The 6590-nt window shown below is 61.5% G+C and overlaps 1 long non-coding RNA gene across 1 annotated transcript; it reads left to right on the top strand.

Annotated features, from left to right (window-relative positions):
• Nucleotides 1-1517: 1517 nt before the first annotated feature.
• On the top strand, nt 1518-4871 carry LOC141955780 (uncharacterized). Its single transcript, XR_012632747.1, has 4 exons — nt 1518-1596; nt 2651-2767; nt 3116-3263; nt 4677-4871. It is a non-coding gene; the product is annotated as an uncharacterized LOC141955780 (long non-coding RNA).
• Nucleotides 4872-6590: the final 1719 nt, after the last annotated feature.

Genomic DNA, 6590 nt, shown 5'->3' on the forward strand with positions numbered 1-6590 from the left:
GACTTGTAGACGAGTCCTGTGTATTTTGTAACTGTTAACCATTGTGCTAACAGGTATTTTACTAAGTGATAACCAACCACCTATTCCGATGTAAAAAGTGGAAGTATTGAAGCCTGAACAACAGGCCCTGAGCCGAAGCTGCTCACTCAGTATGTCATCGTTAGTGAAAGAGGTGTGGAAGACGTAGCTCTCTTGAATGTACATTTATCTTTCTTTGTGTGGGGATAAAATAACCGGGTCGTGGAGACCGTAGTCTGGCCCTGTGGCCTGACGTGAGCCCTTGCACCTAGTCTGCCTGGGTAAGCAGAGGAGCTCCCTTAGCTTCTCCCCTGAGCCCTGGCCAGGCTCCGGGGGAATCTAATGTGAGATTGAAACCAGATATTTCCGCTCCAAACCAAGGTGCCAGCTCTTCTGGCTTGCCGATTTTGGGGTATAGAAGGGTGGACCCGCTCACAGCGACTTTGGAGGCCTCACCTACGGGTGGACGCACCGCGTAGGGTTTCCCACTTGCCGGGAAAGGCTCTGCAAACCCTCGCTGTAACCGGGGCTGCCTGCGGGTCTGGGTGATGGCAACGGGTGCAGGTGCTGAGGGATCTTTTTTAATCGCTGTTCCCTCTCTCTCAGGCAGTCAGGATTTGATGCGTTACCCTGTATTTTCCTATCTGTGTGAGTGCACTATTCCGTCTTTCCTGACTGCGTGTTTTCCATATTCTTCTGTTATTTAGTTATTTCTAATAAAATACGCCTGCTCCTTTCACTCCGGTGTCTGAGTTGAATTGATATCCCTAATCAGCAAAACGGGGGGAGATGAGGTGGCGCTTTCCAGAGCCGAGGTCGGTGTCGGTTTGGCTTTGGGCTGAGCTGTAGCCGCCGCGGCGCTAGTTCCTGGCAAGGGGACAGACCGGGGAGCTGTCGGGGCCAGAGCTGCCGTAAATATAATCAGACAGCTTGCTCGGGTTCTCCAGCTCCTAGCGTACGCTCCAGAAGAGCGGCTGAATGCGGGCAGAAATGTTCCTGGATTTATCTGGGTTTTTTTTAAAAAACTATTTCTGCTATCACCAGGATTTGAAAAACTAAATTGGATAAATGTGAGTTTAGGAAAAATATCTAACAATACGTGTGCTTTTAATAGTTACTGTACTGGTCTCCCAGGGACCGAAGTTACGCTGTTTCGTCCTTAAAACAACTCTGCGCTCCCGTGTCGCGTTGTCACAGGCTTTCCTCCCCCTTCCACCCGTCCAAAGAGCCCTGAGGCTGCTCTGACCGACACTTCGGTCACCCCGCTGAGTTCTGGGTCACAAGGCGAGACTGCGCTGCCCTGCGCTGCGGCCGTGCCGGAGCTCCTCCCTCTCCGGGGGGTTATAAGATTTAGCAGCGTTGGTCCCGTCGGCCCGCGCACCGGAGCGGTCTCGCCCAGCGGCTGCTCCCGCTGGCCGGGGAAGGTTCCCCCGGCGGGGAGAGGCGACCTGCGGCGTGCGGCTGCGCCGGGCGGCCCCCGGAGTGCGCGTGCGCGGCGGCGGCCCCGCGACCGGAGGACCGGCGGCCCATAGAGCGCGAGCTCGGAGGAGCGACGGGCATCTCCGGCGTTTATTAACGGTGCTGGTCGCTATAGTTACCGGGGGGGGGAGCGTGGGCCGGGCCGGAGGAGCCGCAGGGGCGGGCAGGGAGGCTGCAGGCAGCGACCCCTCCCTGTCCGGGGCCGGTGCTGGAGGAGGAGCCGGTGCGAGCCGAGGCAGGAGCGGGGCCGGGCGGCTGCGGGGAAAGGTGCGGCGGGACCGGGGGCGGAGGCCGCTCCGCGTCGGGGCCGGGCGGCGGCGGCGCTGCCCGGAGCCGCGCGGGGCTGCGCTCGGCCGGGCTTCCGGGTGCGCGGGCGGCGCGGCGGGAGCCGTAGTCACGTGCAGGGGGCTTCCGGTCGGCCATGTTGGCTCCCCGGGGCACGCCGGGAGCTGCAGTTTCTGCGCTCTCGGTTCCCCGCAGCTGCGGCGCTGGCGGGCGCGCGCGGCACGGCACAGCCCTCGGTACCGGCGCGGCCCGAGACGCGGTTTTGTGGCGGTTTCCCGCGGGCTGCCCGCGGCTCCCCGAGACGCGGTGTGCCCCCCGGCCCGGGGGTGCGCATGCGCGGCCGCGGCGTCTCCCGGGAGTGCGCGTGCGCGGCGGAGGTGAGTGTTGGGGCTGCGGCCGGGCCGGTCCGCGGCAATAAGGGTCCCTGCCGCCTCCGTGCCCCCTCCCGAGGCCGCGCTGGGGCCGCGCGTGTCCGTTCCTGCCCCGGGGATGCCGCCGGCTGCGCCCAGCTCGGGCTGGCGTGGGGTGTCTCTGCCCGGCCTGGCGCTTCTCACGGCTCGGGGGCCAGAAGGGACGGGCGGAGCCGAGCCTTCCCGGCCGTGGGCAGCGGGGCGGGAGCCGCCGCGGCTGGAGCTGGAGGGGCCGGAGAAAGGGAAGGAAGGAGAACGTCAAGGGCATGTGGGCAGCAGCCGCCTCGCCCTGCAGGAGGAGAGCGCCTGCCTCTCCGGGTGAGCGAGGAGCCCTCTGCACAGTCCGCAGCGGGCCGGACCCAGGCGCGGAACGGCCGCGGAGCGAGCGAGCGAGCGAGGCTGCGTGTGTCGGAAGCCACGTCTTGTAAGAGCCGAGAGACACCCGCGTATTCTTTTAGGGGAAGGTCAGCCGGGCGAGTGGAGTTTCAGAAGAAGAGGAGGGGCAGGAGGAAGGAAGGAGAAAGAAGCATCTGACCTGTCCAGTTCTCCCGGCAGTGCCGGGAGCGAGAGCCGCGGTGAGTCCCGGGCCCTCGGGGCCCTGTCGCCCCCCTTGTATGTCCCAGTCCCTTCCCGCCCTTCTCTTTCCCATGCTGTGATTTTTTTTTTCTTCTTCTCTATATCTTTTCTTTCTTTTCTTCTGCCTTGCTCCCCCTTCCTCTCTCACTTTCTCTCTCTTGTCTTGCTGCTCCCTTTTCTTTTTCTGTCTGCACTTCTGACTGCTTGTTCTGTACCTTTTGCATCACTCCTCAGTCCATTTCTCTCTCGATCCTTCCGTTCTGCTCCTCACTTCTCGGTTTCTCTCTCTTTCCTCTGTCCTACTCCTGCACGTAGTGTGTGATTGAATGAGGTTCTGTGTCTAGCAGGCCTCATCTCGTAAGAGCTGTGAGACACCCACATCTTCTCATAAGTGGAGGACAGCCAGGCACCTGGAGCTGTAGAAGAGGAAGGGAGAAGGCAAACAGAAGGAGGAGTCTGACCTGTCAAATTCTCCTGGCAGCGCGGAGAACTGCAGTAAGTCCCGAGCTCTTGGGCCCCTCTCATCCCTCTTGTGTGGCCTGGTCCCTCCCTGTCTTTCTCCTAGACTCCTCTCTTTCTGGTGCTGCTCAACTTTTTTTGCTCACCTGTATCTTCCGTCTTGCTTGGAGCATCTCCCTGTCCCCATCTTGTAGGTCTTCCCTTTCTCTGCCCTGTACCCTGCCGCTCTTGTTGCCTTTCTCCATCCCTCTCTGTCCAGCTCCCTGTTCCTATTGATGCCCCTTTCTTCTTCCTGCACCCGCTGCTATTCCCTGCGATCTCCATCTCTCTCTTTCCTGCTCCCTGTCCCCCGTTTTTCATTCCTACCTCCGTCCCTCATAGACTGTCTGGCCTTTTTCCTCGGTGTCTTTCTCTCTGGCTGACTCCCTTCTGCTGTTTTTCATTTCCTCCCTATCCATCTTGTTGCCCATCGCTCTTTTGTCTTCTCTCTCTCCATGTGTCGCTGTCTGTCTTCCAGTCACTGTTCTTTAATTCCTCCCTCTTCCCTGTAGCTTGCTGCTATTTTTTTTTTTCCCTGTTCTCCATCATGCTCTGTCGGGTGCCCTGTCCCTGTTTATCAATTCCTCCCTCTGCCCTGCGGTCTGTCTCTTTTCACCATTTAATTTTTGCCTCGCTCTCTCTCTGTCTGGCTCCTTGTGCCGGGTTTGCGAATTCCTTCCTCTGTGCCCCGTACCCCCTGTGATCTTTGCTGCTTTGTGGCCTGTTTCTGGCTGGCGCTCTGTTACTATTCAGTAATTCCTCTCTCGATGCCTTGTAGTCTGTTGCTTTTGTCTTTTCTCCATCTCTCTGTCTCTGTTTCCCCTGTTTTAGAATACACCCCCCCACCCCCACCCCCCTTCTTTCTGTATGCATCAGGATTAGTTTTTGGCTCCAGGTCTCTTTTTTTCTGTGTCTCTGTCCCTGTTTCCTAATTCTTCCTTCTCTGCCCTGTCACATGTAGCGATGTGATTTGTTTTGTGTTCCTTCCCATGGTTTGCTGTCCTGACTCCCCATCGCTGTTGCTTTTTCCTCCCTCTGTGCCCTGTTCTCTGGAGCTTTTTGGTCTTTCTTCCATCTTGCTTGGTCTAGCTCCCTGCTCCCCCCCTTTTTTTTTTTCCCCTCCATGTCTGTTGTGCCACCCATCCCAGCTTTTTTTTTTTCTGCATCTCTATGCTGCTCCTCGTCCTTCTTTGTTGGTTTCTGTCCTGCTCCTCCTCCTTCTTTCTGCTGCCTGTTTTCTTCTCTCCCTGCTGCTTTTTTTTCTGCATATCCACGCTGGGTTCCCTGTCCCCATCCTCTCACCGCCCCATTGCTCATCTCTTGTTTTCTCTCTACCCCTGTACTAGTCAGCTAGCTGCCACCTTTCTTCTGTCTTCTTGTGTCCTGCATCTTGCTCCTCATGTTTGGCAGTTTCCAGCTCTGCCCTGCAGCTTGTTGCTCCAGGAACCGACTGACTGTTCCCGGCTGGACTGAGGAGCGTGGCTCCGGGAACAAGCGCCAAGGTGTGCCAGGGGCAGCATTAGGGGCCCTGAGCCCCGGAGCAGACTCACTCCCTTCTGGGACTTGTTCTGTGTGTGACTGAATAAACACTTGCTGGCTGCCGGCTGCCTTTTGTGCTTCCTTTGCCCCAGGTGAGGGGCTGGGAGGGGTGATGATGCTCTGTGGGGGTGGGTGATGGCCTCCAGCTGTGGGCTGGGGCTGGAGGGGCCCCAGGTGTGGGCAGTGAGGCTGATGGCAGCGGCCCCTCCCTGTAAAGGGCTTGCTCCGGGTGGAGGGGCGGGTGCTGCTGTTAAGAGCAAGGCAGCCGTCGGAGGGGTCGGTGTCAACCAAGGGAGGAGCAGAGCAGTCGCTGAGCATTGCTGGGCCCTGGCTGCACCGAGGGAGAAGGTGAGTGGAGCCGTGCCATCAGCTGGCAGCTCCTGGGGAGGATGGCGGTGCCTGCAGGGTGGCAGTGTTGGAGGTGGTGGCAGGGGCTGCCCCGAGCCGGTGGTGAGGCTTCTGGGTGCATTGGTGGGGGTTCGGAGGGGTGAGCAACGGTGTTGCTGCAGGGTCAGAAAGCAGAGAAAACCGCCTCTCGCAACCCAGCGGGAGCTGTAGTCCTGGCGTGTGGGGTTTCTGGCCAGCCGCGTTGGTTCCCTGGGTCACGCTGGGATGCGGGGTCTTACAGCGCTTGGCGTGCAGGCGGCCGTGCCGCGTTGGCCAGCGCGTGCCAGGAGCTGTAGGTTCTGCAGACTCGGCTGCCAGGCAGCCGCACCGCTCGTGGGCGCCCGTAGCGCGGCGCAGTCCTCGCTACCGCCGCGGCCCCTGTGGCGCAGCACGAGGGATAGTTTTGTTGCCGCTTTCACGTGGATTCCCGGGGGCTTCCAGCTGCTCCCCACCAAGCGTCGTGCCCGTTCCTCGAGAGCGTGTGCGCAGTGACGTGCCGCTCGGCCGCCGCTCGCGCGGGGGGTGGCGCTCGCCCGCGCTCACCGCCGCTGCCTGTCAAACGCCACACGGTGCTGTCGGTGGGCGACACAGAGGTGGCCCCGTGCCCCACGCTGCCACCCGCCAGCAACGTCAGTGCGATGCTCCGATGCTCGTGGGGGGGTGCGGCCACGCTCGGTGCCCCCTCCTGGTAAGGAAATGCCGCCGCCGCCCCACGTCACGCTGCCGGCGGGCGCTCGGTGCGCGAAGGGCAGGACTGCAGCGCCGGCCCCGCACAGGTGTGCGGCACCGCCAGAGCCGCCTTCCTGCTGCCGCAGCGTGAGGCTTGCTGGGCGTGATTCCTGGTGGCGGGCGAGGGCCGAGGCCGCCGGTGAGGCCAGCCCGCCCCTTTGGCAGGTGTGGGGGCCCCTCCTGCCCGCTGGCCACACGGCAGCGGTAGGGCAGGAAGCTTCACACCGCCTGCTGTGTCAGGCCTCCGCTCTGCTGGAGGTGATCCGGGCCGGGGGAGCCCCAGGGAGTTACCCGAGGGCTGGGACAAAGGCAGAGGGGAAGAAGATGGGTGTCCCCCGGGGGTTGGTGCCGGGTGCCTCCCCAGCTTGCCAGAGCTCCCCTTGAGCTGGCACTGGCCTCGCCCGCACCGTGTCCTGGCCCCAGGTCTCGCACCTCACCCTGAAGCCCGTCCCCTAGCCCCAGGTCACCCCCGAGCCCCGCGGGGATGGCGGCAAGCCGGCCCTTGGCGCCTCCGCAGGAGCCCCTGTGGAAGGGGGGCTCCGGCCAGGGGCGATCTACGGTAATAACGGCAGTCGCTTCACCTTCTCCCAGAGGCCTCACCGGGGCCACGCTTGCCTGTTCCTTCCCTGGGGATGCTGTCGACTGGACCCACTTCAGAACTGTGTGGGG

Source organism: Athene noctua, unplaced genomic scaffold, assembly GCF_965140245.1.
Source record: "Athene noctua unplaced genomic scaffold, bAthNoc1.hap1.1 HAP1_HAP1_scaffold_619, whole genome shotgun sequence".
NCBI classification, from domain to species: Eukaryota; Metazoa; Chordata; class Aves; order Strigiformes; family Strigidae; genus Athene; species Athene noctua.